This window comes from Ranitomeya variabilis, chromosome 2 (assembly GCF_051348905.1).
Source record: "Ranitomeya variabilis isolate aRanVar5 chromosome 2, aRanVar5.hap1, whole genome shotgun sequence".
Lineage (NCBI taxonomy): Eukaryota > Metazoa > Chordata > Amphibia > Anura > Dendrobatidae > Ranitomeya > Ranitomeya variabilis.
Genome location: NC_135233.1, coordinates 1,109,752,320 through 1,109,765,232, shown reverse-complemented (window position 1 = coordinate 1,109,765,232; position 12,913 = coordinate 1,109,752,320). Strand labels below are relative to the sequence as shown.

The 12,913-nt window shown below is 49.6% G+C and overlaps 1 protein-coding gene across 2 annotated transcripts in view; it reads right to left on the bottom strand.

Annotated features, from left to right (window-relative positions):
* Positions 1–412, bottom strand: part of MPV17 (mitochondrial inner membrane protein MPV17) — a 30,273-nt gene extending 29,861 nt beyond the window's left edge. Inside the window, exon 1 of one of the 2 annotated variants that reach the window (XM_077291952.1) lies at positions 356–412. The gene's annotated coding sequence lies outside the window, so the exon portion shown is untranslated. Of the gene's footprint in view, positions 1–336 lie in introns of both variants that reach the window. The other variant, XM_077291953.1, reaches the window with a different exon arrangement.
* Between the last annotated feature and the right edge of the window lie 12,501 nt (positions 413–12,913).

Here is a 12,913-nt window from a genome sequence, read left to right as displayed (position 1 = left end):
TACACACACACATATATACACACACACATACAGTACACACACACATACACACACACATACAGTACACACATATGTATATATACACACACACATACAGTACACACATATATATATATATATATATATATATATATATATATATACACACACACATACAGTACACACACACATATATACACACACACATACAGTACACACACACATACATACACACACACATACAGTACACACACATATATATATACACACACATACAGTACACACATATACACACACATACAGTACACACATATACACACACACATACAGTACACACATATACACTGACACACACACCTCACAATGTGACACTCACTGTGGAGCCTGTAACAGGAAGTGATGTCACAGGAAGCAGAGCATGATGGGACGTGTAGTTTTCACCCTGCTGCGGTCACGTGATGTGACGGACCCGGTGACCGCGCCCCTGTACGGGACCCCAGTAACCCCATAGTGACCAGTACGAGGTGCCGACTCCGCGGTTTTCCGCATTAGGAGACGCTGGAGTTTCCTTTTCCTCACATTGCATACTTCTTTGTGCTCTGGCTGCAGACGCGGCGACACGTCCGCTCCTCGTCCGCCCGGTCACAGATTGTAATAATCAGGACTTCTGTAGCAATGTTGTAGTTTTGATGCTGAGAAATGTTTCCGGAGCCTGAGGCGCTGACGCGACCCCCTCATTGTGTGAGCCCTGTGTTCCTGGGGTGTTTCTAGGACAGGATTACAGACGTGCGGAGAAATGCCCCCACACTGACTGCCCCCTACAGTCACCTGTCCGCTGCTGCAGGAGGAGGGTGCCAGAGGGAATGGGAGCTGCCTGCTCCTCGTAGGCGGAGCCTGCTCCTCACAGGCGGAGCCACGTAACACCCCCACGGGATCCCAGAGTGACATCCACACACCAGGTCTTCATCTGTGGGTCTCATCTCAGGAGATAATGGGGTCTAATGATAGGAAATGTGCAGCATGGAGCGGCCACAACCTTCTCCATGTGCCGCAGGGGCTCCTCCTTCCTGTCCAGTGCAGCAGAATCATCAGAGGTTGTGAGAGGAAGAGCTGATAGACGTGGGACCTGAGCCGCCATTACCTACAGCAGGAGGAACACGACACCACAGACCCGAGCGGCCTACAATGTGATATTACTACTGACAATCCCCACAGCGCCATCTGCAGTCTGCTCATCACATCCACCGCATAAGCCTGCAGCTGTTCACCCCGTCACCGCTTCTCCGCAGGGGTCGGTGACATCACACAAGCGTCCATCCTGACCTCTCACTCTCCGACCTCTCACTCTCCGACCTCTCACTCCGACCTCTCACTTTCCAACCTCTCACTCTCCGGCCTCTCACTCTCCGACCTCTCACTCTCCGACCTCTCACTCTCCGGCCTCTCACTCTCCGACCTCTCACTCTCCGACCTCTCACTCTCCGGCCTCTCACTCTCCGACCTCTCACTCTCCGACCTCTCACTCTCCGGCCTCTCACTCTCCGACCTCTCACTCTCCGCCTCTCACTCTCCGACCTCTCACTCTCCGACCTCTCACTCTCCGGCCTCTCACTCTCCGACCTCTCACTCTCCGCCTCTCACTCTCCGACCTCTCACTCTCCGACCTCTCACTCCGACCTCTCACTTTCCAACCTCTCACTCTCCGGCCTCTCACTCTCCGACCTCTCACTCTCCGACCTCTCACTCTCCGGCCTCTCACTCTCCGACCTCTCACTCTCCGACCTCTCACTCTCCGACCTCTCACTCTCCGACCTCTCACTCTCCGGCCTCTCACTCTCCGACCTCTCACTCTCCGACCTCTCACTCTCCGCCTCTCACTTTCCAACCTCTCACCCTCCGACCTCTCACTCTCCGACCTCTCACTTTCCAACCTCTCACCCTCCGACCTCTCACTCTCCGACCTCTCACTCTCCGCCTCTCACTCTCCGACCTCTCACTCTCCGACCTCTCACTCTCCGACCTCTCACTCTGCGCCTCTCACTCTCCGACCTCTCACTCTCCGACCTCTCACTCTCCACCTCTCACTCTCCGCCTCTCACTCTCCGCCTCTCACTTTCCAACCTCTCACTCTCCGCCTCTCACTCTCCGACCTCTCACTCTCCGACCTCTCACTCTCCGCCTCTCACTTTCCGACCTCTCACTCTCCGACCTCTCACTCTCCGACCTCTCACTCTCCGCCTCTCACTCTCCGACCTCTCACTCTCCGACCTCTCACTCTCCACCTCTCACTCTCCGCCTCTCACTCTCCGCCTCTCACTTTCCATCCTCTCACTCTCCGCCTCTCACTCTCCGACCTCTCACTCTCCGCCTCTCACTTTCCGACCTCTCACTCTCCGACCTCTCACTCTCCGACCTCTCACTCTCCGCCTCTCACTCTCCGACCTCTCACTCTCCGCCTCTCACTTTCCAACCTCTCACCCTCCGACCTCTCACTCTCCGACCTCTCATTTTCCAACCTCTCACCCTCCGACCTCTCACTCTCCGACCTCTCACTCTCCGGCCTCTCACTCTCCGATCTCTCACTCTCCGACCTCTCACTCCGACCTCTCACTCTCCGACCTCTTACTCTCCGACCTCTCACTCTCCGCCTCTCACTCTCCGCCTCTCACTTTCCAACCTCTCACCCTCCGACCTCTCACTCTCCGCCTCTCACTTTCCAACCTCTCACTCTCCGCCTCTCACTCTCCGACCTCTCACTCTCCGACCTCTCACTCTCCGCCTCTCACTCTCCGCCTCTCACTCTCCGACCTCTCACTCTCCGCCTCTCACTCTCCGCCTCTCACTCTCCGCCTCTCACTCTCCGACCTCTCACTCTCCGACCTCTCACTCTCCGCCTCTCACTCTCCGACCTCTCACTCTCCGACCTCTCACTCTCCGCCTCTCACTTTCCAACCTCTCACTCTCCGCCTCTCACTTCCGACCTCTCACTCTCCGACCTCTCACTTTCCAACCTCTCACTCTCCGCCTCTCACTCTCCGACCTCTCACTCTCCGACCTCTCACTCTCCGCCTCTCACTTTCCGACCTCTCACTCTCCGACCTCTCACTCTCCGACCTCTCACTCTCTGACCTCTCACTCTCCACCTCTCACTCTCCGCCTCTCACTTTCCAACCTCTCACTCTCCGCCTCTCACTCTCCGACCTCTCACTCTCCGACCTCTCACTCTCCGCCTCTCACTTTCCAACCTCTCACTCTCCGCCTCTCACTCTCCAACCTCTCACTCTCCGCCTCTCACTCTCCGACCTCTCACTCTCCGACCTCTCACTCTCCACCTCTCACTCTCTGCCTCTCACTCTCCGCCTCTCACTCTCCGACCTCTCACTCTCTGACCTCTCACTCTCCACCTCTCACTCTCTGCCTCTCACTCTCCACCTCTCACTCTCCGACCTGCTCCTGAGAGTGATCTCTTCTATAATGACGAGTCCTAACTCCTATATGCTTCCTGCTCTGTTTTCACCAAGCTTTGTCTCCGCTTTTTCATCCATCGCCTCAGAACTTTCATCCTTGTCTCCGCACCATCTTATTTGTGCTTCAGTGTTTCGGCTGCTTTATTCTTCATGGTCGCCTCTTTTTTCTCATCAGCTTTTATCAGTTTATTGGCTTCTCGAGATGTGAGTTGTTGTGACCGTGCGCCATGTGTGAGGGACGTACAGGGGGTTTACCTTTGTTTTCTTCTCCAGATGTGAGTTGTTGTGACTGTGCGCCGTGTGTGAGGGATGTACAGGTGCTTTACCTTTGTTTTCTTCACCAGATGTGGGTTGTTGTGACCGTGCGCCGTGTGTGAGGGACGTACAGGGGGTTTACCTTTGTTTTCTTCTCCAGATGTGAGTTGTTGTGACCGAGCGCCTTGTGTGAGGGACGTACAGGAGGTTTACCTTTGTTTTCTTCTCCAGATGTGGGTTGTTGTCACCGTGCGCCGTGTGTGAGGGACGTACAGGTGGTTTACCTTTGTTTTCTTCTCCAGATGTGAGTTGTTGTGACCGTGCGCCGTGTGTGTGGGACGTACAGGAGGTTTACCTTTGTTTTCTTCTCCAGATGTGGGTTGTTGTGACCCTGCGCCTTGTGTGAGGGACGTATAGGTGGTTTACCTTTGTTTTCTTCTCCAGATGTGAGTTGTTGTGACCGAGCGCCTTGTGTGAGGGACGTATAGGTGGTTTACCTTTGTTTTCTTCTCCAGATGTGGGTTGTTGTGACCGAGCGCCTTGTGTGAGGGACGTACAGGAGGTTTACCTTTGTTTTCTTCTCCAGATGTGGGTTGTTGTGACCGTGCGCCGTGTGTGAGGGACGTACAGGAGGTTTACCTTTGTTTTCTTCTCCAGATGTGGGTTGTTGTGACCGTGCGCCGTGTGTGTGGGACGTACATGGGGTTTACCTTTGTTTTCTTCTCCAGATGTGAGTTGTTGTGACCGAGCGCCTTGTGTGAGGGACGTACAGGAGGTTTACCTTTGTTTTCTTCTCCAGATGTGGGTTGTTGTCACCGTGCGCCGTGTGTGAGGGACGTACAGGAGGTTTACCTTTGTTTTCTTCTCCAGATGTGAGTTGTTGTGACCGTGCGCCGTGTGTGTGGGACGTACAGGGGGTTTACCTTTGTTTTCTTCTCCAGATGTGGGTTGTTGTGACCCTGCGCCTTGTGTGAGGGACGTATAGGTGGTTTACCTTTGTTTTCTTCTCCAGATGTGGGTTGTTGTGACCGTGCGCCGTGTGTGTGGGACGTACAGGAGGTTTACCTTTGTTTTCTTCTCCAGATGTGGGTTGTTGTGACCGTGCGCCTTGTGTGAGGGACGTATAGGTGGTTTACCTTTGTTTTCTTCTCCAGATGTGGGTTGTTGTGACTGTGCGCCTTGTGTGTGGGACGTACAGGGGGTTTACCTTTGTTTTCTTCTCCAGATGTGGGTTGTTGTGACCGTGCGCCGTGTGTAAGGGACGTATAGGTGGTTTACCTTTGTTTTCTTCTCCAGATGTGGGTTGTTGTGACCCTGCGCCTTGTGTGAGGGACGTATAGGTGGTTTACCTTTGTTTTCTTCTCCAGATGTGGGTTGTTGTGACCGTGCGCCGTGTGTGAGAGACGTACAGATGGTTTACCTTTGTTTTCTTCTCCAGATGTGAGTTGTTGTGACCGTGCGCCGTGTGTGAGGGACGTACAGGTGGTTTACCTTTTGCTTTTTCTGGTTGAACGCCTTTGTTCGGTGGGTCCAGTCAGGTCTGCCTATCATTGTGAAAGGATGGGATGCCTTACATGAGACATACAGTGACCATTATCTGCAACCTGGAGGATCACTTAAAGAACCAGACATTACAGCCCCGGGCGGTCGTACAATGCCATCTACGTGCCATGCGCAAACAATTGTCCCTCTGCAGAGTAAGCCTGCAGCTGTTGTGCACCACTACATGTATGTGGTTTCCGCTGTGTTCGTAGGGTTTATACTCGGGAAGGATTTACTGCAGGATTATTCCACAGAATAAATCTTACAAGCTGCATATTGTGTCATTAGTCATCTGATGTGGTCGTGTCAGAGTAGGGTCCGCGTCCTGATATGCCTTCTTTCCCAGAGGTAGAGGTAAGAGGAGGTAAGAGGAGTTGTGCTGTCCACTTGTATGGGGTCTAGGGTCACCCCTTTTACCTGCAGAGCCCACATTCCATCCTCTCAGACCCCCTGATGGTGGATTCACCGGTCACAATCATAGTGCGGTGTCGGAACAACAGTAGGGGTCTCGGTTCTGGAGAATCTGGATCTCATGATCTGGGGCACCCTGCTCCTTCTATGTGAGGTTATGATTACATATGTACAGTACAGACCAAAAGTTTGGACACACCTTCTCATTTAAAGATTTTTCTGTATTTTCATGACTATGAAAATTGTACATGCACACTGAAGGCATCAAAACTATGAATTAACACACGTGGAATTATATACTTAACAAAAAAGTGTGAAACAACTGAAATTATGTCTTATATTGTAGGTTCTTCAAAGTAGCCACCTTTTGCTTTGATGACTGCTTTGCACACTCTTGGCATTCTCTTGATGAGCTTCAAGAGGTAGTCACCGGGAATGGTTTTCCAACAATCTTGAAGGAGTTCCCAGAGATGCTTAGCACTTGTTGGCCCTTTTGCCTTCACTCTGCGGTCCAGGTCACCCCAAACCATCTCGATTGGGTTCAGGTCTGGTGACTGTGGAGGCCAGGTCATCTGGCGTAGCACCCATCACTCTCCTCCTTGGTCAAATAGCCCTTACACAGCCTGGAGGTGTGTTTGGGGTCATTGTCCTGTTGAAAAATAAATGATGTAATAGTAGACACGGTCCAACTAAACGCAAACCGGATGGAATATCATGCTGCTGCAAGATGCTGTGGTAGCCATGCTGGTTCAGTATGCCTTCTATTTTGAATAAATCCCCAACAGTGTCACCAGCAAAGCACCCCCACACCATCACACCTCCTCCTCCATGCTTCACGGTGGGAACCAGGCATGTAGAGTCCATCCGTTCACCTTTTCTGCGTCGCACAAAGACACAGTGGTTGGAACCAAAGATCTCAAATTTGGACTCATCAGACCAAAGCACAGATTTCCACTGATCTAATGTCCAGTCCTTCTGTTCTTTAGCCCAAACAAGTCTCTTCTGCTTGTTGCCTGTCCTTAGCAGTGGTTTCCTAGCAGCTATTTTACCATGAAGGCCTGCTGCACAAAGTCTCCTCTTAACAGTTGTTGTAGAGATGTGACTGCTGCTAGAACTCTTTGTGGCATTGACCTGGTCGCTAATCTGAGCTGCTGTTAACCTGCGATTTCTGAGGCTGGTGACTCTGATAAACTTATCCTCAGAAGCAGAGGTGACTCTTGGTCTTCCTTTCCTGGGGCGGTCCTCATGTGAGCCAGTTTCTTTGTAGCGCTTGATGGTTTTTGCCACTGCACTTGGGGACACTTTTTTTCTTGCCATACAAATTCTAACAGTCTATGCAGTAGGACTATCAGCTGTGTATCCACCAGACTTCTGCTCAAAACAACTGATGGTCCCAACCCCATTTATAAGGCAAGAAATCCCACTTACTAAACCTGACAGGGCACCCCTGTGAAGTGAAGACCATTCCCGGTGACTACCTCTTGAAGCTCATCAAGAGAATGCCAAGAGTGTGCAAAGCAGTCATCAAAGCAAAAGGTGGCTACTTTGAAGAACCTAGAATATACGACATATTTTCAGTTGTTTCACACTTTTTTGTTAAGTATATAATTCCACATGTGTTAATTCATAGTTTTGATGCCTTCAGTGTGAATGTACAATTTTCATAGTCATGAAAATACAGAAAAATCTTTAAATGAGAAGGTGTGTCCAAACTTTTGGTCTGTACTGTACATATATATATACACACACACACACACACACACACACACACATACACACTAGCAGCGCTCGGGATTCTGTGACTGCTGTATATTACCTGTGGGAAGATCAAAGGCAGTAATAGCGCTCATTATGCCGACCTGTTCTCCAGGTCATCCTGCCGACATTCATAGACTCGTCATTCATAGACTCGTCATTTATGACCGGTCTTCTGCTCCTTCCACACGACAAGTAACGTTTACGTCCATCCACAATAGGCGACGATCCCTCTTATGTTATTGGCCGCAGTGTCGGTGTGTGACCACCTCATGAGCCCCCTGGGGTACAGCGCTGCACTATATGTCACCGCTACAGAAATCGCAGCAACATGAAAACCAGTGCCACCTCCAGAACATGGCTACTTCTTCAGTAATGTGGCTGCACCGCCGGATAATGCTGCCACCAGCCTCATCAGGTCCAATCACACAGAGCAGTAATGCTTTATATACTTATTCCAAGATTTATAGAGGCAGCTCTGATGTGTAAGGAGAAAATCAGAATATTGCAAATGGCAGAACAAAGAGTCAACAATGCTCAGAGACAGCAGCCTGAGGTGACACAGAACTCTGGAGGAAGAGAAAGAGAGGACTTATAAATCTAATCTTGGATAAAAAGTAACCTTTAATATAGCCGTTAAAAACAACAAATAGTCATGAAAAAGGTGCAAAAGACAGACAACAATCAAAAACCAAACCGAGGTATATCCTAGGTGCATGGAGAGATGCTGTATGCGACTCTTCTCTCCTGCTTTATATCCTAGAAAATAACACCCCCCCTTCAGTATTTAGTGGTTGTGGTGGATTAAGCTTCTGTTTCTAACAACGTGATCAAAATGGCTACAAGGGGTGTCGTAATTTACCCGACAATATTTTCTACATTTACCCTTGTTTGGTAGTGAAGAAACAAGATGGAATTCATTAGAAAACTGTATTATGCGTACTTTGGTGTAAACCTAGGTGATCAGGACAAGTCGTGGGCTCCACGTCGTCTGTTCTAGAAGAACTATGAGTGGTGTGAAGAGCTTTCCTTTTGGGGTGACGATGATCTGGAGGGAACTGCCAAATAATAGTGATGACGAATACTGCGGAGAGATTCAACCTTAAAAATATGAAGGGAATTGTTTCCCCGGACCTCCCGTGATTCACCCTGTGCCTCAAGGTCCAGGAATACCTGTCCCTTCATCTCTGGAGAAACTTGAAGGTCCACCTGGGTCAGAAGACTAAGAGCACGAAGAGCAGGATTCTGACGAGACCTTCACACCAGTCCCAACGAGCCTCAGCTTTCTGCGCAGCTTGAATACAATGATTCAGTCAGAGATTTGGATCTTCCTGAGGCCATGTGCACACGTTGCGGATTTCCTGCGGATCCACAGCTTTTTTTACTGTGCAGAAACGCTGCAGATCCGCAAGTCATTTACAGTACAATGTAAATCAATGAGAAAAAAAACAACTGTGCTAATGGTGCGGAAAATTCCGTGCGGAAACACTGCGGATTAAAATAAGTAGCATGTCACTTCTTTTTTGCGGATCTTCAGCCCATTCCATTATAGAAATCCGCAGGGGTAAAAAACTCAAGAAATCCGCAGTAAATCATCACAAAATCCACACAAAAAACGTGTCAAATCCGCACCTGCGTTTTTTGCCAAGAGTTGCAGAATCCGCACTAAGGCTATGTGCACACGTCAGGAATCTTTGCAGAAATTTCCTGATAAAAAACGGACTTTTTCCGCAGGAAATTCGCATGCGTTTTTCTCGCGTTTTTTGGCGTGGTTTTTGTGCGGATTTTTCACATTTTTTTCCGGAGATTCCCAATGCATTAAATAGTGGGAAATCCGCAAAAAATCCTCAAAATTAATGAACATGCTGCGTTTTTTTCCGCGATGCGTTTTTATCATGGAAAAATACACAATGTGCACAAAAATTGCGGAATGCATTAAAAATGATGGGATGCTTAATGTATGCGTTTTTAAGCGTTTTTGCCTCAGAAAACCGCTGAAAAAACCCGTCAAAAATACGGAACGTGTGCACATAGCACAAAAATTCCTAAGCCTATTCTGCAACCTGTGCACATAACCTAAACATTCTGCAGAACATTTTAGGCTGTAGACTCAAAAGAAAAAAAAGAACCTGTTAACTCTTGGTACCTGTTTTCCATGGTACAGAAGCAGAGAGAAGGAATTCCTTCCACAATTTTCTCAAGACGGCGTATCTAGTGTATCGCAGTAATGTTCCTGGGCTGAGGAAAAAATCCAACATTGAGCACAATGTGAGCGAGAGGAGACTGACAAAATGGGGGGGTAGTGTGAGGAGCTGATCACAGACTTTTTCCAGCACGGAGCACTGGTACATTGATCTTATTATTGTGTTCAGGGCCTTTTTTAGACAAAGTGGGGCCCTCGGTAAAATTAAAAGCAGGACCCCCAAATGCTAAGATATTGCAGTCTCACACAGCAGTCTTATGAAAAAAATATACAGTATAAACGGGTGACGGAGGCTAAAGGGTGACTCCATTAAAAATGTCTGTTATCTATAAAGAGGGGAAACCTTCCACAGGTTCACAGAATCCATGAAAAAAGAGTGAGCTGGAGTGGTGCTCCTCTTCTACAGACCTTAAAGGAGCCCCAGCTACGGCTTCTGTGATACACACATACAGTATATATGCTGGGCATACATTATACACACAAGATGAATTACACACACAATCTTCCCTATATTTCTAAAGGTACCTTCACACATAGCGACGCTGCAGCGATACAGACGATGCCGATCGCTGCAGCGTCGCTGTTTGGACGCTGGAGAGCTGTCACACAGACCTCTCTCCAGTGACCAACGATGCCGAGGTCCCTGGGTAACCAGGGTAAACATCGGGTTGCTAAGCGCAGGGCCACGCTTAGTAACCCGATGTTTACCCTGGTTACCAGTGTTAAATGTAAAAAAACAAACACTACATACTTACCTTCGCGTCCCCCGGCGTCCGCTTCCTGCACTGACTGTGAGTGCCGGCCCTAACAGCAGAGCGGTGACGTCACTGCTGTGCTGTGCTTTCACTTTACGGTCGGCGCTCAGTCAGTGCAGGAAGCGGACGCCGGGGGATGCGAAGGTGAGTATGTACTGTTTGTTTTTTTACATTTTACACTGGTAACCAGGGTAAACATCGGGTTACTAAGCGCGGCCCTGCGCTTAGTAACCCGATATTTACCCTGGTTACCGTTGTAAAACATCGCTGGTATCGTTGCTTTTGCTGTCAAACACAACGATACACGGCGATCGGACGGCCAAATAAAGTTCTGAACTTTAACCAACGACCAGCGACATCACAGCAGGATCCTGATCGCTGCTGCGTGTCAAACACAACGATATCGCTATCCAGGACGCTGCAACGTCACGGATCGCTAGCGATATCGTTTAGTGTGACGGTACCTTAAGATTGCAGCCTGGGAGGTCACACAGATCTTCCCCCCTTGTTATCTTTAGAGCAAACAGGTCTCTGCTGCTCCCTTTCATCTGGATAACTACAGCACAGGCTGTTTCTACTAATAGGCCGCTTATCAGGACATTAACAGTGAGCGTATGGTATATATACATGGGATATGGGTAGTGTACTGCAGCAGTGTTGGTGCAGTGTGACAGATAGGCGGAGACCACACAAAAGTTCAAAACTAATGTCTTTTAATGTCCAAAAACTCACACATAGGAGTGCTGTCCTCCGGTTTCCGTAAACACAGTCCAGAACTCAGACCCTGCTGCCGTGGACAAAGGCACCGCCGTGTCTCTTGGATGCATCAGCCACCTTGAGTTCCCTGGCTCCATGTTAGCTCCACACAGTCCTGGGTTGCACATAGCCTCCTGTTCTGCAGCTTGCAAACTGACACACCCAAGGCAAAAAACTGACAGATTTAAATGGAATCATGGCCATAGAGCCACTTCCAAAACTCAGCTGGAGAGAGTGAAGCGCCCCACTACCATTCTTTAGTTCACTCCAAAAATAATAGCCCTTACTTTCCTAAGAATCTGACTGGGTCACTACTTGGACCCAATCCACACTTTGTTTTATTTTGCTTTGGATTCACAAGCGTCCTGCTGTGACCACAAGGCACTTGAGCGGGTTTAATAGAACTCTGTTCGCATCCTGGGGGATACATATCGACCCTCGCATTTGATGATGGATCGCCCCCAGGTTAGGGCAATGGGGTACTCGGCACCGGGTCCTTCGGTTCGGGGGATGTCAAGGTGGCCTGACCCGTTCCGTGGCCTGACCCGTTCCGTGGCCCTTTGAGGGACGTCCAATAAAGAAAAGAGTTTTTATGGTTTTGGGAAAGGTCTTTAAAGGGGAAGTGTTCGTGACTCCACCTGTGGTATTCGGTCAGGGTGACCGACGCTGCTTAGGGGTCCGCTGGGGTGATGTTATGGCAGCTAGATGGTAGACCTTCCCACAGGTGAAGTGTTTCCCCAGGGCTTCCCAGAGTGTAGATGGTGGATGGTGTGAGGCGCAGTGAATAACGAGGACACAAGGTTGCAGTCTCTTTACCTTTACTGAAGGCTTCAGTGTCCACAGTCCAGGGTACGGATCACAGGGCAGGCAGAGTCCGGCCGGTCTGAAGGCAAATCTAGAGTCCCCTTATCCAGGTGGAATGCAATAGCCTTCCTATGCGCACAGTAACACAGTAGGTCCTCACTTGCATAAGCTCCAATAGGGTCCTCACCGTTATTACTCCTCTCACTGTTCCCCGTGGTCTGATAGAACAAAACACGTATGACTGGTGGCCTGAGACTTTGGTTAGGGACTCTAGCACGCCCGGCCTCTTTAAGGTTGCCACCTTGCCTCCTGTGTATAAAGGGCGGACAGGCAACTTGGAATCACCTGCCCTGCCGGTCTCTGAAGCAAGGCATAGAGCACTTACTCCCTTGGCATTCCGGCTACCAGATCGCGCACCAGAAGGATGCCACTTCTCTCGGCCACTATCCTCTCTGGTATCCACTTGTTGCTATGCCTTCGTTTCTCACTCACTGCAATACACTTCTCTTCTATATCTCTTTCTTAGGATGCTGCCGCATGTGGGGCAGGTGGAGCTCCATGGACCCTCATCCTCCTCAGACCACAGTCTGGATCTGACTGGAGATCACTCCAGTCAGCTCGGTCTGGAGACCTTTCTGTCTCGGTCTCCAGCCAGGAACTCCCTAACTTTCCCTCCCACCACCAGTTTTACCTGTGAGGAGTGGCCTAGTAGATAGAACCTTTGCTCCCCCTGGTGGCCTGGAGTGTGAAGTATGTTGTGTGGATAGTGATACCTGGACAGAAGATCTCCTTTATTGTCTTCAGACGTAATATCACTCCCCCCTGGTGGAAGAACAACATTACTGCAACGACCAGGACTCTGGGGCGCTGCAATCCCTCTTATTGCCTCACAGTAGATACCCCCGATATGGTCACAGCTAGCTCCACGATAACTCAAACCCAAATACTACTCACTGCTACTACCAGTCATGTTTTATACAGGCTGA